This window comes from Primulina tabacum, chromosome 3, assembly GCF_025594145.1.
Source record: "Primulina tabacum isolate GXHZ01 chromosome 3, ASM2559414v2, whole genome shotgun sequence".
Classification (NCBI taxonomy): domain Eukaryota; kingdom Viridiplantae; phylum Streptophyta; class Magnoliopsida; order Lamiales; family Gesneriaceae; genus Primulina; species Primulina tabacum.
The window spans coordinates 21,563,951-21,589,397 of record NC_134552.1 but is presented as its reverse complement, the minus strand read 5'-3'; the positions used below and the strand labels follow the sequence as shown (position 1 = coordinate 21,589,397).

Genomic DNA, 25,447 nt, shown 5'->3' with positions numbered 1-25,447 from the left:
CAGCTGAAGGTTCATGAGAAAAATTATCCGACTCATGACCTCGAGCTAGCAGCAGTAGTGTTCGCCCTAAAGATTTGTAGGCACTATCTATATGGGGAGAAGTGCAAGATTTTCACAGATCATAAGAGTTTGAAGTACTTCTTCACACAGAAAGAGCTAAATACGCGACAACGGATATGGTTGGAGCTAGTGAAGGACTATGAATGCTACATTAGCTACCATCCGGGTAAGGCTAATGTGGTCGCAGATGCCTTGAGTAGGAAGAATGCAGTGATTGCTCAGTTGTCTATACAGAGACCATTGCGGGCGGAGATTCAGAGATTTGAGCTTGTAGTCTATGGAGGTGTGATGCTCCTAATCTTTCTACCCTGACAGTGTAGTCGAAGCTGAAGGACAGGATTCGAGTAGGGCAAACTTCCGATGAACAGTTATAGAAGTGGAGGTAGAGGGATGAGTCTAAGGGCCTGAGATTGTATTCAGTTGAGATGGAATAGTCAGGTACCACGACCGACTATGGGTTCCTAGTGGTGATTCGCTAAGAAAGGACATTTTTTTGAGGGAAGCCTACAACATCCTATACTCTATTAATCCAAGGAATACGAAGATGTATAAGGATCTGCAGTCTTTGTATTGTGGCCGGGCATGAAGCGAGATATTTTGTGTTTTGTGTCTGAGTGTTTGACGTGTCAGCTAGTTATTGCAGAGCATCAGAGACATGCAAGAAAGCTGAGCCCGCTCCCCATTCCCGAGTTGAAATGGGAGAACATCACCATGAATTTTGTTACAGGGCTACTGATGACAACTGGAAGGTATAATGCCATATGAGTGATAGTTGATCGGCTTACCAAGTCAGCACATTTTCTACCGGTATGATAGACGTGGTTTTTACGTGTTTTATTGCATTTGTTTGTGTGTGTTTGCATTGTGCAGGCGTACATTTCATTTACGTTTTGTTCGTTTTAGAGTAAGCATATGCCTTGGATCATTTCTCACTTGTGCGTGACAAATTTGCAGGTAAAATGATCGAAAAACCGAAATCGGAGCAAAAAGTGCAAAAATGAGCAGAAAGATTGGCGCCCGAGCGGTAGAAATTTACCGCCCGGGCGCGAGAAGTGACTCACAAGCCAAATTACAGAAGATGTGGCGCTCGAGCGGTAATATTCTACCGCCCGAGCGCGAGATTTATCCTCCGAAGAAAAAATGTCCAGAACATGTGGCGCTCGAGCGTTAATATTCTACCGTCCGAGTGCGAATCCGCATTCCTCAAGAAAAATTACAGAAGATATGGCGCTCGAGCGGTAATGTTCTACCGCCCGAGCGCCATCTATTTTTGGAAAAAAATTCTTTAGCCGATTCCTTACCTTAGTCTTGGGATGTGGATGATATGGAAAGGATCCGGGGGACGAAATCAGAGATATTGAGACTTTATTGGAGAGCCGTCACAAGCTTTGGAGAGGACTTTTGCGCTTGGAGTTGAAGATTCGAAGATTTCCGGGCATAATTCCTCGCATTTTCGTCTAGCCTAGTATTTCTAATCTATTTTTTTCATTTAAAATTAGTTTCGTTTATTTCTAATATGAATTCGAATAGCTAAACTTTAAATATTTGTTGGGATTTAAGGGGATCCTACCCCGAACTAGGATTTAGTTAATTCATATTTCGATTTGTGATTTATTCTTGATTTTACTATTGGTTTATCGTGTTGTTAGAGCGTAGCTAACTGTAACAACGTTTTTATATTGCGAGTGAGTTCGAGAGAATAACTTGTGATAGGAACGAGTATTATAATCCGTGGATCTACAATTTACATAGACATATGAAATTGGATACGCGCCGATAGTTTTAGTCCTAAGGGTCGAAAACTAGGGGATTTCATAGATCGACATGCAATTCGCTCTTGATAAATAATTAAAGATATTTAATTACTTCAGTGAGTAGAATTAGTTTGGCATAGCTCGAGAGAGTATGTTCAATTGAATAGGAAATCATGTCGGAAGCATTCAGTCACTATCGAACGAATTAATTAAGTAACGAGGGGTAGGTGAACCGAAATTCTCAACAAATTCACTTATTATTGAATTTTAATCAACCATTTTAGATATTATATTTCATTATTTATTGGATCTTTTTATTTGCATGTTTATTCGAGCACAGTAGTATTAAACCAACCAATCAATTTTTGTTGCTAAAGATTTAATAATTGAAAATAATAATTGTTAAATACAGTCTTCAGTGGAATGATACTCGTACTCACGTACATTATACTATTATTTGACATCGTGCACTTGCCATTAATTTTGAGCGTACAAAAATCATATTTTTTTATTAAGGATTCCACAGTGCATGTTTTGCTCGATCAAGTTTTTGGCGCCGTTGCTGGGGACTGTTAATTCACAATTTTATTTTTAGTTATTTTCTTTAGGATTGTTTCTTATTTATTAAATTAACACTCCATATTCTATTACAGATATCTCGTCCAGTGCATGCCAAAGTCACTTGACGTGGAGCTTGAGCAGTTTGACTCTGAAATTGAAAGAACTTTCCGCAGGAGAAGACAACAGCAGAGACTGAAGGAACTGATGGAGAGACACGAGCACGAGCATGAGGAGGAACATCGTAAAGATAGACAAGTTGAGATGCCGCGCCGCATACCAATGCTAGAATATCCCCAGCCTTCTTTGGATGGTGCACACCCAGCATTGTGAGGCCTATTGTGCGAGCAAATCACTTCGAAATCAAGCCAGCTATAATTCAGATAATTCAGAATACAGTCCAGTTTGGAGGATCTGCAGTAGATGACCCAAACACGCACATCACAGATTTTCTTGAAATTTGCGATACTTTTAAATTTAATGGAGTTTCTGATGATGCTGTTCGACTGCGTTTATTTCATTTCTCCTTACGTGATAAAGCTAAAGCATGGTTAAATTGTTTGCCTGTAGGTCCGATCACCACATGGAGGATATGGCAAAGGCGTTTCTCATCAAATACTTTCCTCCATCTAAGACCATGAAGCTGCGGGCAGACATCACCACTTTTGCTCAATTTGAGTAGGAATCTTTATATGAGGCATGGGAGTGTTTCAAGGATCTATTACGAAGATGCCCTCATCACGAACTGCCACTTGGGTTAGTTGTTCAAACCTTTTACTGTGGCTTGCTTACTCCTAATCGTACTATGATAGATGCTGCTGCGTGTGGAAACCTCTTGAGAAAAACTACTGAGGAAGGATACAAGTTATTGGAGGAGATGGCTGCTAGCAGCTATCATCCTCAATCTGAAAGGAATAACCAGCGGAGAAGTGCAGGAGTCCACCAGGTAACTGACATTTCTTCTATCTGCACAATGGTTTGAATATGGGTGGTATGGCTATGCATCTGCAAGAGATATTTTGTGAAAAATGCGGAGGAGAACATTATGTTAAGGACTGTCAAGATGGAAATCCTTTTTATATGCCAGAAGGGGCACATGTGAACCAAGTGGGAGTCCAAAACCGTCCAAGGAATGACCCGTACTCAAACACATACAATCCTGGATGGAGGCAACATCCCAACTTCTCATGGGGTGGTCAAAACTGTCAGAATCGACCATAAGGAGGACAACAATATGGGAAACAACCGATGTACAGATCTGACCCTCCTAGAGAAGAAAAGTCCAACTTAGAGCAGATGATGTCTAAGTTTATCTCGTCCACTGAAACTAGACTCCAAAATCATGATGCGTCAATAAAAGGGCTAGAGAATCAGATTGGACAGCTGGCAAAGATGATAGCAAATAGAGAGCCGGGCACCTTGCCAAGTAACACAGAGACCAATCCAAAAGAGCAAGTGCAGGCCATCGAGTTGAAGAGTGGAAAGACCTTAGAGGCCAGAGGAACAGAAAAAACTCAAGCACAGAATGAACAGACTGAGTCATCAACAGTTAAGTCTTCCAACTCAACACCAGCACCCACTGTACAATCTAAAATTGTTATTCCTCCACCTTTTCCTGCAGCATTAAAAAAGGCCAAACTTGATGCACAATTTGGTAAGTTTCTTGAGGTATTAAAAAAATTGCATATCAATATTCCTTTTGCCGATGCTTTGATGAAAATGCCCAGTTATGCCAAATTTTTGAAAGACATATTAGCTAATAAGAGGAAGTTGGAGGATCACATGACGGTGAGCTTAACTGAAAGTTGCTCTGCTTTGGTGCAAAACAAAATCCCACCGAAACTAAAAGACCCAGGGAGTTTTTCTATTCCTTGCATGATTGGTGATGTTGTTTTTCACAAAGCTTTGTGTAATCTTGGAGCAAGTATTAATCTTACACTAGTAGAAAAATCGGATTTTACTTCGGTAGGCTTTACTTCAGCAATAATAAATTACGAAGTAATACATTACCAATAACTTCAGTAATAACACAAGCGAAGTAAAATAATATATTTTACTTCGGATGTTTAAAAACACGGGATTCACTATATTTTTTTATTATATTTTACTTCGGCATATCAATGTTGATAAAGTAAAAAATAAGAAAAATAAGTTCATGCTGAAGTAATAAGATGAACCGCGCAGATTAACAAAGGAAACTAAACTATACTGAACATTTAGCGACAGTTTTTTAATCCGACGCCGATTTAATCAACGACGGTTTTTTAAAAAACCGGGTTTTTTAAAAAAATGTCGCTATTAGCGACGGATTTTCAAAAACTGTCGCTATTAGCGACGGCTTTTTAGAAACTGTCGCTGATTAATATCGATTATATCATGTATCTTCAGAGACGAGCTCATATATCATTCCCATCCCAAACCGATTCTCGTAAGAAAGAAAGCCCCAATCCCGAACTCCCATCCCGTCGCCCATTCTCTTCCCCTCTCCAAATTGTGACGGCTTGCACCACCAGAAATGGGTCGGTCGATCACCCTACACCTAGCCCAGGACCTGTAGCTTGCATCTAAGGTAGAATTGAAGAAAATAAGCTTGAATCATTGGTGATTTTGCGACCTGAACCGCACGCAGTTTCTGTCCCATTTTGGTGAGTTTTTGGTTTGTTTTGCTTGGGTATTTTTTGGTTTGTTTCCAGGTCGTGAATAGTAACTCCGGAGAGATTCCGGTGTGTCACAACCTCGAGAGCGATGGCCATTAGTTCAAGCTCGGATCTTGGTAAGCATTGGGCTCAAATTCCAGCTTTGATTCATTTAAGTAGGCTGTCGATTTGCATCTTCTGAACTCGCCAAAAAAGGTTTTTGTTAATCTTAAACTATTTAGTTTTTTTTTTATCAAGATCAGGACGTTGCTTTCTTTCTCAAAAATAAATAAGAAGTATGTTTTATTTTTATGGGCTTGAGTTGAGTGTAGAGTTAATTGTGATTGTTGCATTAACTTTTCAATTCTATTATAGGGTAATCTGAAACAAAGTGGTTCGGTTGAGTGTGGATATTGTGTGATGAGGTACATGAAAGAGATAGTCGATTGCGATGATCCACAGTTGAAGAAGATGGTGAGTTTCTTCTTGGGATAAATTTGTTGATTGATTGAGATGAATTGTTGTCATTAAGATATATTTTATTGTTGAGATAATGTGTTGCCATTGGAATATATTTTATTGTTGAGATAATGTGTTGTTGTTGAGATATACTTTATTGTTGAGATAATGTGTTGTCATTGGGATATATTTTATTGTTGAGATAATTGCTTGAGATGAATTGTTGTCATTGTGATATATTTTATATTAGTAATAAAAAAAAGAAATTTTGTTCCTGATTTTCATATTGTTGAGATAATGTGTTGTCATTGGGATATATTTTATTGTTGAGATAATTGCTTGAGATGAATTGTTGTCATTGTGATATATTTTATATTAGTAATAAAAAAAAGAAATTTTGTTCCTGATTTTCATATCTTCTGTGTTGTAATCTTAAGCTTTTGTGTTTATTCTGTTTATTGCTGATATATGTTTTGGTTAAAATACTTTCTTTTCATTTGTTTTATTTGGTGGGTTGTTGGTTTTATCAAGAAATTTGAAGCCCAGAAATCATATACGGGAGTATGATTCTGGACTGTAAGTGTTGTCATTTTTTCAATATTCTTGTATCATTTCCAAGTGGCACAAATTCAATCTGTTCTTACTTTTAAGTTGATTTCGCTTCTTGAAACAAGAAGTTGGGTTGCTTCAGATTTTGTTGGAGTTTAAGGTGATCTGGTTTTGTCTTTTCCTGTTTTTTTGGTCTATATCTGTCCTCACGCAAATGTAAATGCAACTAACCATCTTGAAGGAATTGACTGGTACTTAACATTGGTTCCCTCATATCGGATTGAACTCGAGACTCTTGTTGTCTGCGTTTATTGGTACATGCATCATGTTAATCATATCAAAATTGTCTCATATATGAATTCTTTTACGTTAATCCTCAAATTAATATGGTTTTACTTTTTTGTGACAGCTTGTTCTTCGAAAAAAAATATATTGTACATGGGAAATTCTTGTTTTTAAGCATGGGTTAATTATATTTGTGTTCCAAGATTAAGTTTTAATTTTCCTAGCTAGCTTGGCGGCTCATCCAGCCTTACGTTTTTTATGTTTTAATAATTATAATTGACACATATTTGCAGGGGCATATTCGAGTTTAGGGCGCGCATTTCTTCCCGGAAATTAAAGACAATTTATGCCTTTTGTTTGTGTTTTGTATGCTTTCGGTTTGATGTGTTATATATGTGTGCGTTACTGGTCCATGGATAAATAAATTTGCTTGGTGTTCGATATGCTACATCATTTTTCTATTTGGGTGGTGACTTGTTTCAAGTTTTGTGGTTTTTCGAAATTATTTATATAATATCTTGATTAAATTGGTTTAGTAAGTGCAATTGTCTTCATGCAATTGGGGTAATTTGTAATGGATGTAGACTAGATGGAAATAACAGGCGCTATCTCAGCTGGAGAGTGGTGACATGTTATGAATTTTTATCCGGTGTTATTTCGTGATGCAAATGAAATAAGTTCGTACTTTCAAATGAAACCTGCCTCTACCAGTACTGATATATTTCATATCTCTGTCAATTTTTATTTGAAATAGAAGAATCTAATGTATTTTCTTTTTCAAATTTCAGTTTGCAGGATGCATCAAGAACCAATATTACACCCAATGTCAATATGACGAGGTCAGAAGTGAATGGAGTGAATTTGTTTACTCCTATGTAGGTGCTTAGATGGATGGTGTATGTGGGACAAATATTTTGTTTGTCATTGTGGATTTTTGGATATACTTTTGGTTTTGTGGATATATTTTTTGGGTTACTTGTGGATTGATGAATATGTAATTGTGGATTCGTGGATATTAATAATTTTTAGATGGATAATTTATGAGTTTAATTATATTAGTGTATTAAGTCATATATTGCGAAATCTTTTTTTTAACAATTACTTCATCAAAATAAAAAAAAATGAAGTGTAACAGGTAAATTACTTCGTTGTTATTTGCAAATTGTGAAGTAACATAATATTAAATACTTCGTCAATAAGAAATCAGACGAAGTGATAGAATTAATTTACTTCAACATTGTTCTGTAAAAGCGAAGTTGTTTTGCGCAATTACTTCATCAAAATACAAATTACTGAAGTCTTTCGAACCACTTACTTCGTCACTAAATGTAAATTGTGAAGTAACATAATATAAAATACTTCAACAAATAGGATAAATGCTTAAGTTATAGATTATATTTACTTCCACAAATAGGATAAATTGTGAAGTTGTTTGTGTCTATTACCTCATCAAAATACATAACTACGAAGTCTTTCAGATGAATTACTTCGTCGATTATTGTAAATAATGAAGTAAAATATTATAAACTACTTCGCTAAATAATAATTAAGATGAAGTTATATATAATATATTACTTCATTATTTACAATAATCGATGAAGTAAAACACATTTCTTACTTCGGCACCAGGTCCAATTCTGGACCGGTTTTCCTTCGAAAACCGGCCAAAGACTTCAGTATTTTCAATCATACAACTTCGGTTATTATGCGAAGTAAAAGGTACATCTATTACTTCACGTCCATATAATTCGGCAATTAACTACCTTATTACTTCATTGAATACGCGAAGTAAAAAGCGATTTTTCTACTAGTGTTATGCCTTTATCTGTATTCAGGAAACTCGGATTAGGAGAGCCTAAGCCAACCAGGATGTCCTTACAGCTAGCTGACAGATCTGTCAAGTATCCACGAGGAGTGATTGAGGATGTGCTAGTGAAAGTGGACAAATTTATTTTTCCGGCAGATTTCGTGGTGCTCGACATGGAGGAAGATATGGAAATGCCTTTGATTTTGGGGAGACCATTCCTTGTGACTGGCAAGGCCCTGATTGATGTTCAAGAAGGGAAGTTGAGATTGAGAGTGGGGGAGGAAGAGATTTACTTTTGATGTTTTTAATGCACTTAAGCACACACTGCAGTCTAATAGTTGTTATAGAATTGATGCTTTTGATGCTCTTGTGTCCAACTATGTGCAGGGTGCTATTGGAGATCCTTTGGAAGCCACTCTCACTACTGAACTGAGAGATGATGAATTGGACAAAGAGAAAGCCGAAATAGTGGCATACCTCAATGCCAACCAGCCATGGAAGAGGCCAATAAGGATGAGACTAGAGGACTTAGGAGATCGAAGAGATTTGATCCCTCAGAAGTCAAGCCTGGAGGAGCCACCGACGCTTGAGCTCAAACCATTGCCTCCACACCTAAAGTACGTATACTTAGGTGAGAATAACACTTTACTTGTCATTATTTCTGCTGCTTTGACAGATGTGATGGAGGACAAATTGTTGGAAGTTTTGAAAGCGCACAAGAGTGCTTTTGCGTGGAAGGTGGCGGACATAAAAGGGATCAACCCATCAGTCTGCATGCACAAGATATTGATGGAAGACGATTACTCAACTCTTGTGCAACCTTAGAGAAGATTAAATCCAAAGATGCAAGAGGTAGTAAAAGCAGAGACTATCAAACTCCTTGATGCAGGTATTATCTATCCTATATCTGATAGTGAATGGGTAAGTCCTGTTTAGTGTGTGCCGAAAAAAGGTGGGATTACTGTGATCACAAATGAAAAAAATGAATTAATACCCACTAGGACAGTTACGGGATGGCGAGTGTGTATTGACTATAGGAAGTTGAATGATGCCACCCGTAAGGACCACTTTCCCCTGCCCTTTATTGATAAGATGTTGGAGAGACTAGCGGGGCATGAGTTTTATTGTTTTCTAGATGGATATTTGGGGTATAATCAAATCACTATTGCACCTGAGTACCAAGAGAAAACCACTTTCACTTGTCCTTATGAAACTTTTGCTTTCCGGCGTATGCCTTTTGGTCTTTGTAATGCCCCTGCTATGTTTCAACGTTGCATGACTGCTATATTTCATGATATGATTGAAACCTTTCTTGAAATATTTATGGATGACTTTTCTATCTTTGGTGCAACAGTTTGATGAGTGTCTGCAGAATCTGAGAACCGTGTTGAAGAGGTGCGAGGAGATGAACTTGGTACTTAATTGGGAGAAGTGCCACTTCATGGTACAAGAGGGAATTGTCTTAGGGCACAAGGTTTCGGAACAAGGGATTGAGGTGGACAAAGCTAAAATAGAAGTCATAAAGAACCTACCACCACCAGCCTCAGTAAAGGGAGTTAGAAGTTTTCTAGGCCACGCCGGTTTTTATAGGCGGTTTATCAAAGATTTTTCAAAAATTGCCAAACCTCTATCTTCCTTACTTATGAAAGATTTGCCTTTTGATTTCAATTCTGATTGTTTACAGGCATACGAGGATTTGAAGGAGCGCTTGGTGACGGCTCCTGTCTTGGTGGCACCAGATTGGGATCTGCCCTTCGAGATCATGTGCGATGCCAGCGGTACTGCGGTGGGGGCTGTGCTTGGCCAGCGTCAAAACAAGGTATTTCATACAATTTACTACACAAGTAAGACCCTTGACGAGGCACAATTGAATTATGCAACAACTGAAAAGGAATTACTTGCAGTAGTATTTGCGCTTGACAAATTTCACTCGTACCTTGTTTTGTCCAAAGTAATTGTTTACACAGATCACTAGGCATTGAAATATTTACTTGCTAAAAAAGATGCAAAGCCACGCTTACTTCGGTGGATTTTATTGTTGCAAGAATTTGATTTAGAACTAAAAGATAAAAAAAGTGTAGAAAATGTGGTGGCAGACCATTTGTCTAGACTAGAGCTTATTAGTAATGACTGGGTAGATCAGGCTATTGATGATTGGTTTCCTGATGAGCAATTGTTTGAGGTGAAACATTGTCCTTGGTATGCCAATTTTGCTAACTTTCTTGTCACAGGCACACCTCCACAAAATCTATCGTTTCACCAACGGAAGAAATTTTTTTCTGACGTGAAGTATTATTTTTGGGAGGAACCGTTTTTGTTTAAGATTTGTGCAGATACCATGATAAGAAGGTGTGTTGCAGAGGAAGAGTTTGGTCAAATTCTCAACCACTGCCATGACCGTGAGGTAGGTGGTCATTTTGGACCAACAAGGACGACATCTAAGATACTTGAATGTGGCTTTTATTGGCCAACCCTCTTTAAAGATGCTCGTTCTTATGTGCTAGCCTGTGATAAATGCCAACGGACAGGTAACATCTCTAACCGTCATGAAATGCCTTTGAATAATATAATTGAGTGTGAGGTTTTTGATGTGTGGGGAATAGACTTCATGGGACCGTTTCCCAGCTCATTCACAAAAAAATATATTTTGGTGGCGGTCGACTATGTGTCTAAGTGGGTAGAGGCAGAAGCATATGCCACTAATGATGCTCAAGTGGTCCTGAAATTTTTAAAGAAAAATATTTTTAACAGGTTTGGGACACCACGAGCAATCATTAGTGATGGTGGCACACATTTTTGCAACAAACTCTTTGAAAAACTTTTGAGCAAATATGGTGTCACATATAAGATATCTACTCCTTACCACCCCCAAACGAGTGGTCAAGTGGAAGTGTCGAACCGAGAGATAAAGCGAATTTTAGAGAAAGTGGTAGGTGTAAGTCGGAAGGACTGGTCTATGAAGTTAGATGATGCTCTTTGGGCATATTGGACTGCTTTTAAAACACCTATAGGCACTACACCATATAGGTTGTTGTTTGGTAAAACATGTCACTTACCTTTAGAGTTGGAGCATCGAGCGTGCTGGGCCACAAAAGCATTAAACTTTAACTGTACTGCTGTAGGTGAACGACGTCTGCTACAACTGGATCAGTTGGAGGAATTCCGGAACCTGGCATATGATCTTGCACTGTTATACAAGGAGAAAACAAAGAAGGCTCATGATAAGCGGATCGTCGAGAGGGAATTCAAGGAAGGTGAAAACGTCCTGCTCTACAAACTCCCGATTGCGACTCTTTCCGGGAATAGTCCTGGTCCATTCGTGATTTCCAAAGTTTACCCAACGGGAGCTGTTGAATTGCAAGATGGCAAGGATGGGACATTTACGGTCAATGCCCAGCAACTGAAGCACTACATGGGTGGCACAGATGAGCCACAACTTGGAATCATCCGGTTCCAAGACAATCCGAACTAAAACTGACCGACAGTCAAGCTCTCGACTATAAATTGAGAACTACCTCTCTTTCTCCTATCTTGCATTTAATTCGATATTTTGGTTATGTTAGTTATGTTTTATTGTTTTGTTTTCATTTTTTTTTAAAAAAGGAGAAAATATTAAAAAAATAATAAAAAATAAAATAAATAAAAGTGGTGTGGACAATTTTCCAGAGAGCTCGGCGCTCGGGCGGTAATTTTCTGCCGCTCGAGCGCGAACACTTATTTCTAAATCAATTTTCCAGAGAGCTCGACGCTCGAGCGGTAATTTTTTACCGCTCGAGAGCGCCTGCGATTAAAATCGCGATTCCCCTCCCCCCTTCTCATTCTGAAAATCCCCAAATCCCATAGAAACCCTCTTGCCCCCCTTTTCGATTTTCTTGTGCAGGCACTTCGCTCCCTACTCAAATTCCCGGCAAGGCAGAACAATCTTCATAGGGAAACAAGACTCACCCCTCTCCGGTCATCCACCATCTCAATCAACACCACCATGACTCCCAAGAAACAACGAGGTAATCCCGATTCCTCCTCTTCATCTTCATCCTTTGATAGACATCGTTTTGTGAGTGAGTCGGCACGGGCTCGATTTGAGCATGCTAAGGTGCATAGAAACCCCATAGCTGAAAGGGGATTTCATCGTCTATTTGAGGATGGACACTTAGTGATTCTTGGGAAATTAGAGAAACGAGGATGGGTAAAATTTGGCGAGCAACCTAAGGCTGCTGTGGTGTATGTGGTTAGAGAATTTTATGCTAATGCCGGTGAACGAACTGATGGTACGGCGTTTGTTAGAGGTCGGCTCGTGCCGTTTGATTCTGTCACGATCAACTCCTATTATAAACGCCCGAAGTTGATGACTCCGATTTCGAGGCGTTAGTTGCTGACCCCAATTACACGATGATAATCGAGACTCTGTGCCTTCCAGGGGCGACCTGGAAAACCATTAAGGGGACCCCCGAGCTGCTTTGACGAAAAATATTTGCGGGCCGATATTGCCCTCTGGTATTTATTTTTTTGGCCAGAAGGATGATGCCAGTCTCCCACAAAAGTGAGGTGCAAAAAGAGCGGGCAGTGGTACTCTTTGCGTTATCTCAAGACTACGCCATCAATGTGGGCAAGCTCCTACATTCTCAAATTATGATGAGCATAAATAACAGCAACATCGGCCTCTTCTTTCCTGCCATCATATCCAAGTTATGTGCACAAGAGGGGGTTATTTTCCGGGACGACGAGGAGTGGCTACAACCGATGAAGCCCATCTGTATGGATGACTGGCGGCGAAAGAGGGCAAAACGTCAGGTAGACTTCCCCACTCATGTGGAAGAGGCAGGAGGATCCTGCACCGCCGTCCCTCGTCGCCCACAGCCCCGCAGGCGCACTCAGAACGAAAAAATGGACGAGGCTCTCGCCTACATGGCTCACTAGGAGCAGGTCAACACCAACGTCACAGCACATCTTGCCCATCTCGACTCCATGATGCGCACTATACTCATCCACGGGGGCGTAGATCCAGGGACCATACCACCACGACCGCCATTCATTCCCCCCTACCAGTTTCAGTATGACTATCAGCAGCAGGGGGACGTTCCGGGAGTGCCACTGCCAGAGTTTGACGAGGAGGAGCCTTGATCAGGGGAGTTCACTGTTTCCCCTTCTTTACATTTTTATTGTCTATTGCATTATATTTATTTCTTCTTGTTGCTTCATTTGTGCATTTATTTTTGCATTTGTATTGGTGTTTCCATTCGTGTTCGCATTGTTGTGTTTCGGTCTTTTGTGCAATGGGGACATTTCACCCACCTAGTATGAGGGGGTTGGTCATTTAGTTTGTGTCGTGCATGTGTGTCAGATGATGGTGAAACTAGTAAATTGGTAGCCAATGATGATTGTGGGATAAATGAACTGCATGTTGCTTAGTCTTATCACTTGTTATGAATCCACAGATGAATTGAAATCTTTTTATGCACACATAGTGGATTTTGATAGTGGTGTCGATGACAGTTATGTTCAAAATAATCTGTGAGGGGAACTGGAGTAACATAAGATGCGAGTAGAACTTGAATGATTACCTGATGAAATGAGTAACCAATCAGTAGCATGAACTCAAGTAGAAAATCCTTCATCCCAATCGTGAATAGAACCGAAAAATTCATCCCTAGGCCAGATAAGTAAACATACCCTATATCCCAAGCTTAGGGAGTACGCATGAGAAAAATATGTGAAAAAAAGGGATGTAAGGTGTGGGGGAGCCAAAAAGGGATGAAATTCTATCCCAAGGCTAAAATGATGGAGATGTAAGGAGTCGAGGAATGTCAGAAAAAAAATTTCTGACAAGTGCATAGTGAAAATGATCTACGTACTCCCAATATTTCTGAAGCCACTTGAGCACTTATGGCTATTGACTCCCTACATTATGTTATTCAACTATGAAACTCTACAACTTTACGTGTTTACTGGTTGGTCTCAAATGGAAACAGAACTCAGGAAAGAGAAACTTGCGTTGACTTGTTGATTCGGCGACCCACATGATTTGCGAATAATAATGTCTGAAACACAAGCTAGGAAAATCCACAGCACACACGACCACACCTGGAAAAATACAAATGTTTTGTGATGTTTTGAAAGGGGTATTAATGGATGTTGTGTCTTGACTAAGTGGATGTGGTTCACAAACCCGCTGAGGCAGGAGATGTCAGTTTGCTACTTCGCCATCAATCTAGTTATTTTAATACGTTCACTTTGTGTTTGTTCATGTTTTGGTTGTAGTCTATAACCTACTTTGCTTGAGGGCAAGCAAAAGGTTGGTATGACGGGGTTGATAGACGTGGTTTTTACGTGGTTTATTGCATTAGTTTGTGTGTGTTTGCATTGTGCAGGCGTACATTTCATTTATGTTTTGTTCGTTTTAGAGTAAGCATATGCCTTTGATCATTTCTCACTTGTGCGTGACAAATTTGCAGGTAAAATGATCGGAAAGCCGAAATCGGAGCAAAAAGTGCAAAAATGGGCAGAAAGACTGGCGCCCGAGCGGTAGAAATTTACCGCCCGGGCGCGAGAAGTGACTCACAAGCCAAATTATAGAAGATGTGGCGCTCGAGCGGTAATATTCTACCGCCCGAGCGCGAGATTTATCCTCCGAAGAAAAAATGTCCAGAACATGTGGCGCTCGAGCGGTAATATTCTACCGCCCGAGCGCAAATGCCGCATTCCTCAAGAAAAATTACAGAAGATATGGAGCTCGAGCGGTAATGTTCTACCGCCCGAGCGCCACCTATTTTTGGAAAAAATTCTTTGCTGATTCCTTACGTTAGTCTTGGGATGTGGATGATATGGAAAGGATCCGGGGGACGAAATCAGAGATATTGAGACTTTATTGGAGAGCCGTCACAAGCTTTGGAGAGGACTTTTGCGCTTGGAGTTGAAGATTCGAAGATTTCCAGGCATCGTTCCTCGCATTTTCGTCTAGCCTAGTATTTCTAATCTAGTTTTTATCATTTAAACTTAGTTTCGTTTATTTCTAATATGAATTCGAGTAGCTAAACTTTAAATATTTGTTGGGATTTAAGGGGATCCTACCCCGAACTCTGATTTAGTTAATTCATATTTCGATTTGTGATTTATTCTTGATTTTACTATTGGTTTATCGTGTTCGCAGAGCTGTATATCAAAGAGATAGTCATACTGCATGAGATTCCAGTGTCCATCGTGTCAGACAGGGACCCGAGATTTACATCTGCATTCTGGAAGAGTTTGCATCAGGTATTGGGTACCAAGCTACTATTCAGTACTACCTTCCACCCTCAGACCGACAGTCAGTCAAATAGGATGATTCAGATCTTGGTGGACCTACTCAGAGCTTGCGTGATCGACTTTCAGGGTAGCTGGGAGCCGAAGTTACCTCTCGTGGAGTTCACATACAACAACAGTTATCAGGCATCGATTGGTATGCTCCATACGAGGCGCTTTATGGGAGAAAGCGTAGGTCACAGATTTATTGGGATGAGGTAGGAGAAAGAGTTGAGTTGGGTCCAGACATGGTAAGACAAACTATAGAGCTAGTAGTCAAGATCCGGGATAGAATGAAGACTGCTTAGAGTCGACAGAAGAATTATGTAGATAAATGGCACAGAGATCTAGAGTTTGCAGTGGGTGATCACGTGTTCGTGAAAGTCGCATCTATGAAGGGTGTGATGAGATTTGGTAAGAAGGGCAAAATCAGTCCTAGATTCATAGGACCATTCAAGATCCCAGAGAGAGTTAACATACTAGCATACAGAGTTGCGTTGCAGCCGAATCTGGCGGCGGTTCATAACGTGTTCCACGTCTCGATACTGTGGAAGTACATGTCGAATCCTTCGCATGTGCTGAATTATGAGCCTCTGCAGTTGACGTCGAACTTGTCTTTCGAGGAAAGACCTACCTAGATTTTGGATAAACATGAGAGAGGACTCCGGAACAAGTTAATCCCGATGGTCAAAGTCAAGTGGCTAATTCACTCCGAAGAAGAAGCTATTTGGGAGACTGAGACGGAGATGAAGAGTCGTTACCCGGAACTATTCGGTAAGTTTTAATTTCGAGGATGAAATTTAATTTTAAAGGGAGGGGATTGTAAGGTCTAGAAATTCGAACGACATAACCAGACTGCATGCAAATCTAGGGTTTTATAAAAATGCTTATTTAATTATTTTTAAATGTATGATTATGACATGAATATGTGTTTTTATTTGAAGAATCACTAGATTGCATTTTATTAGGTATTTAGCAGTATTTCAGGCTCGAACGAGGAACGAAGACCGGTGACAGTTTGAGGCAAATGTTTTTATTAAATAATTATTTTCAATTATTTAAAATATGGTGAATTTTTATGGAATTTTCGAAAATGGGCCTTTCAAAATATTTTTTTTACGCATCAAGCCCTATTTTAAACAAGTATTCAATTTTTAACAAATTAAGGACCTTTTTAGGGCTCGGGTATTATTTTTGAAATTGAATTTGAAAGAAACATTTAACGAGTGTGCTATTAATCTTGATGGGAATATTTTAATATATTTTGGGCATGGACTCCTATGCATCTTATTTTTAAACTTAAGCCCAAAAACCCTAATGTTTACTGCCCTAAAAACCGCCCACCCCGCAACCCTAGCTACATCCACCTCCTCCAGCAGCCTCCACGAGTTCCGGCAGTAGGTGTGATCGGTTTCCTCAAGGATTTTCATAAAAAATGTTATCCTGTCCCTTCGGTGTCCATTTCTCGCCTCGCTTTCATTGTTTTTCGAGCATTTAATCACAAAGGCATGCCCGATTCCCTTTTTTGGCATTGATCACATCATAATAAGTGTTTTGAATTGTGTTTGCATGATAATTACTAGAGCTACTGAAGAGAATCAGTTTTACAAGATTTCTACACGAAAATATGCATTTTTCTTGTCATGCTTCTCACGTTTTTGGCTATGGTTGAAGGGGATGCCTGGATCGAGTTGTAGGAGACTCAAACAAGTCTGATTGTTGGCATCTAGATGTAGATATCGAAGTGGGATCATGCTCATGTAAGGATCGATCAGGCATCCATGTTTCGGTTTAGGGTTTTGGTTCGATCAGTTGTTTCAAGAGGTGCAGTGTTGCAAGGTATTCCGAGACATGGAGTAGACCCTGGTGGGCCTGAGATGCAGCCTAGAGTGGCTCGTGCATAGTTGGTTTCGAGATAGGAATAAATCGAGGAATAGCCTTGCAATGCTTGTATTCGAGAGCATGGGTTAGAGGATCATGGCTAGGGCAGTGTATGAAGGTTGGGTTGTGGTCTAGGGTAGGATGGTTCGGGCCTAGTCCGGGCAGGTTGAGCGTGGTGTAGAGGTTGGCTTCGAAGTTGTTTGGGATATTTTTCCCGCTGGGCTAGCGTCGCGGCTGGTGCTCGGCGCCTAGGCACTAACCAAGCGCCGCAGTGCCACAGTGCCAGCGCTAGTCCGATATGGATGGGGTATTTGTTTTAGCGCTTACATCTCGTTTTAGGTGTTGATATGTCAATGTAAGCAAGATTATTGATAGTTAAATTGGGTCATACGGAGTTCGATTAGGATTTTCGAACTATGGTTTAATTTTGGTTGAGTTCGGGTTGAAACCGGGACTTCGGTCCAAGTTTTAAAACGAATTATAGAATTTATGTTTGTGCTCGAGTTTACGTCTAGGAAATGGTTATGTGGTGACCCGAACCTAATTCGTATTCTTAATCATCATTAGGATCAATTAATTAATCTGGGTCTAAATTTTTTTTTAAAAAAATACAAGAGTGCGCAACATATGAAATGATTCTTATTTCATTTACAAGATCAACATCTAGATCTAAAGTACAAGTCTTGTACAAAAGTAAATCATAACAAACTATTGTTCATTCACTACATGCCAGCTGATGAAATAAATCTACTTCTAAGTCCGGATCTCCACGCTAATCTTGATCTCTCATCCTCCTTTTGACCCTGATCATGTCCTACCTGTTGTCATGCACACATACAAACACAACAACAGCCGGATAACTCCGGTGAGAAATACATTCCCAGTATAAACATGGTATACATGCAATCATATAAACAGATATAAAAGCATGAAAAAAATATCAATAACATGTATCATAATCTGAAAGACATGAATCGATATAAAACTGTAAATCAAACTCTGGACTCGTAATCTTTGACTCGACTCTTTCCTAATCTAGGGATCCCGGTCTAATTCAGACTTTGGCATTCTGTATCGAATCTCCGCAATAGAAGTCGATCCACTCCTACGCAACATCGATACACCAAAATTCTGATGTCTTGGCGGTTCCGCCGAAGACTTGGAAACTCAGCCAATAACAAGGCACATCCGCCCACAGATTTTGGCATTCTGTATCGAATCTCTACAATAGAAGTCGATCCACTCCTACGCAACATCGATACACCAAAAGTCTAGTGTCTTGGCGGTTCTGCCGAAGACTTGGCAACTCAGCCAATAATAAGGCACATCAGCCCATGACTAGGCACATCCGCCCATGACTCAATATATGCTCTGCTATAAATCAATAGACTAAGCATATCAATCTCATGAATTGCAAATATCAATGCAATAAAGTAAAGTATGTGGTTTTTGGGAAACTCAAGTCAAATCCAACTCGAGTCGATCTTCCCGGTTCAACATTGATTTATACCTTTCTTTTCTCGGTCTGACGAAGTCGAAGTCTCGAATTAGAATCTATCAGTACTCAATCTGGCAATGACAATGTTGAGGAGTACAATATCAATATACAACTCAATCAATACTGGATATAATCAGAACTCAATCAAATTCTGTTTCAACGGCACAACGACACAATCTCAATATACCCAGCAATACAAATCAACAGATATCAATCCCAACAACTCATAATCGATAACAAACTCAATCTGATATCAAATCTGTATAATCTCAATCAAATCAATTCTGAAAAATCATAACAATTTCATACGGTGTCCGTTCTTCGATCTGATTTAAATTATACAATGCCAACAATCTCAGGAACAGATAATAACAGTCATATCATGATTCTTCTCATATCAGATTTTCAAATCATATCAAAACATAAGAAAACTTACGTCAGTTGAAGCTCTCGTCGATAGAAACACGGTACTGAAGTCGGATTAAAATTCTGACGGTCGGATCTTTCACAAATCGAATTCTAGTATCAAGTATTTTGAAAATTCTTCGTGGGAGCTTCTCGTTTCTTTCCTTGCTAACTTCTGAAGGATTGGAAGGATTTTACCTTATAAATGCATGGCAAGAAAACGTGGCTTAATCTTCAAGTTGCACGTCTCGCGCATATGTGCGACCTTCCTCGGCGCATATGCGCGAGACCAGTAGGTCTCGGCAATCAAGCTTTCCTCTGCTCGCGCATATGCGCGTCCTCTGCCGGCGCATGTGCGCGAGGTTCTCTGCCATACTCGCGCATATGCACAGGTCCTGGTCGCGCATATGCGCGAGGTTCTCTGCCTACCTCGTGCATATGCGCTCGGCTGGGTCGCGCATATGCACGAGGGGTTCAGTCCTCGCACATAACTCAGTCTTCTTTCGTCTTTCTCGGTCTGATCCTTTCCGTCTATAATCACATCAATTATCAACAAATCATTTCAGATTACCATAACAAAATTCTCGGGCATTACAGGTTATAAGTATGTTTTGAGGTGTTTTAACAAGTTTGGTTGGCTTTGAGTCGAAATTTTCAAGGTCAAGGGGTAAATTGGTCAAGTAGGGTTTCAGGGGTAAAACGGTCATTTTACACCCGAGAGAGGTTAACAGTCCTGGAAGTGCCCTGATATCTCAAAATGCATGTTTTGAAATGTATATGTTAATTATAAATAAGAATTTTTATGTAAATGATTATAATGCGATGCATGATTGGTTTTAAGAAAATGGATGTATAAGCATGAATTTTTACAAGTGATGTATACGATGACATGTTTTTTAAGGAGGTGAGTTGGTTGTGAATAATACGAACACGAATACAAACACGAACTTGTAAGGCCAAGGGTCATTGGACGGGTAAAGCTGTCGCTAATGTCCCCGCCGTCGGTACCGTGCTTATACGTTGATGGATCCATCGACTTAGAGCTGATACGAATGTCACAACTAATGATCTGAATTCAATAAAAGAAAATGAACACGTATATGATTAAATGATGAGTTACGATTTGAATATGTTTATGTTACGATATGTTTAAGTTCATGCTTTTAAAATCATGAAGTTTATTTTAATTACAGTACTTTTCACTGTTGTATGTTATGTATATGTACTTGTTCTATCGTTTCAGGTGTGTTGAGTCTTTAGACCCACTACATGTGATTGATGCAGGTGAACATGTTGAGGTAGAGACTGGAGGCGCCAAAGACTGAGTAGACGGAGCTAGGAGTGCAAACGATAACCCGAGGGCCTTGTATTTTTCCGCATATTATGTTTATGGGTCTTGGGTGAAACATTGTTTTTACACGTTTTGCATCTTTTTATACGTTGTGGATTTTGACTGACTTTTGTGCATGGCTTTGAATTCCTTTCAAAATAGTAGTCTAGGAGTTGATGATAATTAAGAATTATTTAACTTCTGTTATTTTTATTCCATAATCGAATAACTTTTTAATACGCATGGTGGACTGTTTTTATTCACATGCATGTGTAGGAGAATTTTCGAATATACCATAGACCCACATTTTTTGTGCCTTTAAGATATTTTAGAATTCGCTTGGTTGCTGAATAATGAGATTACTTAGGGTCAGACTGAAACTGAGCACACGTACAAACTATAAATACAATATCAAGTTGACTGACAGTTAAGTACAATAAAGAACCTATTAAGCTTCGATACATGGTTACAACTGATATTCTCCCTTCTTCTTTTTCTAGTTTAACTAATGAGCTCATTGGGGTTTTTGCTGTGGAACATGTTTCCATTCCAAATTTCTTGAGTTGTTCTTTAGTGTACTTAGTTCGACTGATGTAAATATCATTATCCAATTGTTTCACTAGCAAGCTAACAAAAAAGATCAGTTCACCCATCATACTCATTCCAAAGTTGTCCTATATCAGTTTAGAAAACTTTTCACACAGTTTGGAGTTATTCGACATAAATAGAGACTTATCAACAGTGCCTATAATGAAATCATGTTCAACAAGAAAATCAGATAGTGTGTGATATCAAGCTCTCGGAGCCCGTTTCAGACCATATAAAGCTTTGTTAATTAATAAACATGATCAAAAAATAAATGGTTGATAAAACCTAGTGACTGTTCCACGTAAACTTCTTCTTGTATTAGTCCATTCAAGAATGCATTATTTAAATCCATTTGATAAAATTTGAAGTTTTTTTAAGAGGCAAATTCAAGGAATATCATGATAGCTTGCAGTCTAGCTACTGGAGCATATGTTTGATCACATAATATTCTTTTTTCTTGCCTAAATCTTTTAGCAACTAATCTTGCTTGTTCCTTACTACTGTGTCATCTTCATTGAGGTTGTTCCTGTACAACCATCTTATACCTATAACTAATTGATGAGAAGGTCTTGGAACTAAGTCTCAGACACAATTTCTAGTAAACTGAATTAGTTCTTCTTGCATAGCATCAATCCGACTATTATAAGTTAAAGATTCATCAATATTTTTAGGTTTAATGTTATAAATAAAAGAAGAGTTTAAAAATAGATGGAACATCTATCCTCTGATCATCACCAAAGCATATTTTTTCTCTATTACTAAGCTGGGTGGATGATTCTTGTTCCATTTATAAGTGGTTTCATCAATGTTGTCCATGTGGAACTGAATCATTTTGGTTGTGCTCATTTTGGTTCTCAAATGTTCTTTATGCATCAGCAAACTGGTCAATTGGAACTACATCTTGTTCAACTGATTGATCAAACAACTCATGCTCTGGAGATTGAAATAATTTTTTGTTGATATGGACATCATCTTTACTCTCATCCTCCATATTAATCTCTTCAAACCGAATGGTCAGTTATGTTGGATCAGTGGAATGGTCAATTTACATTGTTTCATAAAAAACAATATGCATATAGTCTTCAAAATTTAAATTTCTTTTGTTAAATACTCAATAAGCTTTGATAACTGAAGAATGACCAAGAAATATACTCTCATCTGATTTAGCATAAAAAACAATGTCCTCTATCAGATATGATTTTGTCGCTCTCATTTGATTTTTCATTTAAAGGTTTGGTTGAGCAGCAGTTTGATCTTTTGATTTTAAAAAAATTACCCAAGTAAACTTGAGAAATCGTCAAAAAATAACTTGAGTGTGTTTCGTTTTCCCTAAGCTCATGATTGAGATATGACCAAACAATTCCATATGCAACATTTCTAAGTTTCGGGTTGATGAGTTTCACCATTTGTTCTTAAAAGATGACCTAACTTGCTTCCCAAACTGACAAGTTGAACAAAATTTGTCTTTGGAAAATTAAAATTGTGGGCAAACCAATGACCAATTTTTTTTTCTCAGATTTGCAATAACTTCGAAATTTAAACAATTTAATATCTTGTGTCACAACCAGTTCTTTGGTAGTTAGAAGAAATAAGCACACCGGTTTAATAGGTTGAGTAGTCCAACTGATTTTGTATGTATTGCCACATATATCATCTATTATTATAATGCATCTAGAAATATTTTTGACAGTACAAATATGTTTATAAAACTCAACCGAATTGCCATGATCACACATTTTTTCTCTATTACTAAGCCATGATCACACATTTGTCTCTACCTTGAGAAGAATCTCCAAAAGTGATCTTAGGTCCTGTAAACTGAGTTAGTTTAGATAGCATTATAGTTTCACTGGTCATGTGCCTTGAACATCCACTGTCCAAGTACAAAACTGACTTCTTGATTAGTTTAGTTCATGTGCTCTGCAATCACAAATGAAGAATAACTCTCGGTACCCATACATACTTGAGTCAACATGCAATTAGTCCTTTTGAAACTCAAACTTGGATCAGTTTAACTGACCGACCACTTGTTGTGTTCCTTGTGCATATGCCTGTGTGTGATTTGTTCTGTTTATGCTAGATGCAAAATGTTGTTTGGCCCTTCTAACTTCATTGATCTGCCTTTATCTTTTTTGAACAGGCTTTATTTTAAAGTATTAGTTAGGCTTGCCTTTCATCGAGTTATACCTAGCTAAACTGGGTTGGTTAAGCTTTTAGTTTGGCTTAATATTGGACTCTCAGGCACATAACTAACACCAAACTTTCTGGCTTTACTCATATCTTTGACAGGCTTTACAACTTGAGGGATGAGTCCATTATGTTTATATACCGAACTAGATCTCACAAAGTGAATGTACTTTTCTTTGCACATATTTAGCTTTGGTTGAGTACTAGACTCAGATATGTTTTCATTGTTGTTAAAACCAATGCCAGTTTTGTCTCCAAATTATTTTTGCAACTACATGTTCACTGGTAGATTCCAGCTCAACATCATTGGCCATCAAGCACTTCACTTCCTAATCATTACCTGAACTGCTTGAGCTTTCTGACTCAGATGATTCACTGTCAGAACCAGCCCACTTTGAAATGTTTTCCTCGACCACCAACACCTTATGATTCTTTTTGAAGGACTTCTTCTCATCTTTGAATATATTTCCATCAAAGGACTTATTGCCCTTATCAATTGATCTCTTGTAATCCTTCTTCAGTTTGGTACAGTCAGCTATAAATTGTCAATTTTTTCCACAGTTGAAACAAGGTTGGAATCATCAGTTTATTCTCTCTTCTAATAAGATCTTCAGAGAGTGCCTTGAAAACTGCCTTGAGTCTTACTTAGAAATTTGCCAAACTTCTTCACAAACAGTGACATGACATCAATGATCAATTGCTCGACTGACTTCTCACGAGAAATTGATGGTTCCAGTTTCATTTCAGTTAAGGCCTTGGTCAACTGAAAGGTAGATCGATTATCCTATCTGGTTTGTAACTCAAATTCATAAGTTTTTAGATTTGGGAGCATATCACGTAGTTCTAGTTTGTCTAAATCTTTTGTTTCTCTCATTGTCATTTTGTCTTCACATCCAACTCCTTGGCCAATCAACATATTATTTTCAAAATAACTTCTTGGTTATTATACATTTTTCCAATGCACTCAGTTCGATGGTAATGCTACTTACTCGTTCATCAAATTTAGACATTGATTCTCCTTGCTTCATCTTGATGTTGTCAAACTTCTTTGTAGCAACAGAAAGTTTGTTTGTTTTTTTTGTTTGTTCATTACCCTCACATAACTGAATCAATTTTTCTCAAATTTCCTTTGTTGTCTTGCACATCTTAATCTTGCTGAAAGTATTCTTATCAAGAGTTTTTACAGTATGTCTTTAGCTACATTATCGAGGTTTTCTTTCTTCTTATTTTGTCCATTCATCTCTGGGCCTTTAAATTTTTTAGGTGCTTCATCAATTATAAAAACGACAGTGTTTGCTTCCATAATTTTCATTGGTCCATCAGTAATGATATATCACATATCATCATCTTGTGTATCTAAATGATCTTGCATCCTTATCTTTCAATTATCAAATTCTTCTCTGGAGAAAATTGAGATCTTGTTGAATAAAGCCATTTTAGAAAATTTTCAAAGACGAGAATAAGCCTTGTACTGATACCACTTGATAGGATCGATTGACGTGGTTAGAAGGGAGATTGAATAAACAATTCATAAAATTTTTTCTTAAAAAACAATTCAACCTAGTTAGAAACTGAACTTGATATTCTCGATTGTTAATGTCAGTTGGCTAACAAAGTATGTACAGAAAAAAGCTGAGCTGATAGATTAGAACCGTTCAAACAATGGCTTGGCTATGTAAACTGAAAGTAAAATGTATACAACCTATTTTCTGGATGTTTGGAGAGCTCAAGCTCCTACGTCACCTCTTCTTTCTTTTGGGAAGACTCACACTAGAAGGCTTTGATCTTTACAAGCAACTTATAAAAAATTAAGTTCAATTTGTACTTAATACTACACAAACTGAAACTCCTAGTCTACTCAACTGAATGAAGAAATAGTATACACTCTGTTCTCGAATACAATGAATTACAAATAATTCTCCTAGAACTTAATAGTCTTTAGTGATCAAATACAATTTTTAAAGTGTGCTTGAGTGTATGATCAGTTTTTCTTATAAGCTGATAACTTGATAAAAAATGCTTTGATATAATTCAGTTTTAGCCCGAGTCATTTTTTCTTGACTAGTCCAGTTTAGATAAACCAGTTTAGCTTGTGGACATAGCAAGTTCCGTTTGGTTCGGATGACTCAGTTTACTTTGTTCAGTTTAGTTTAGATCAGTTTTGCCTTAAAT

At 38.4% G+C, this 25,447-nt stretch overlaps 1 non-coding gene across 1 annotated transcript; it reads right to left on the bottom strand.

Annotated features, from left to right (window-relative positions):
- Positions 1-3,013: 3,013 nt before the first annotated feature.
- LOC142541190 (small nucleolar RNA R71) lies at positions 3,014-3,119 on the bottom strand. Its single transcript, XR_012819257.1, has one exon. It is a non-coding gene; the product is annotated as a small nucleolar RNA R71 (small nucleolar RNA).
- Between the last annotated feature and the right edge of the window lie 22,328 nt (positions 3,120-25,447).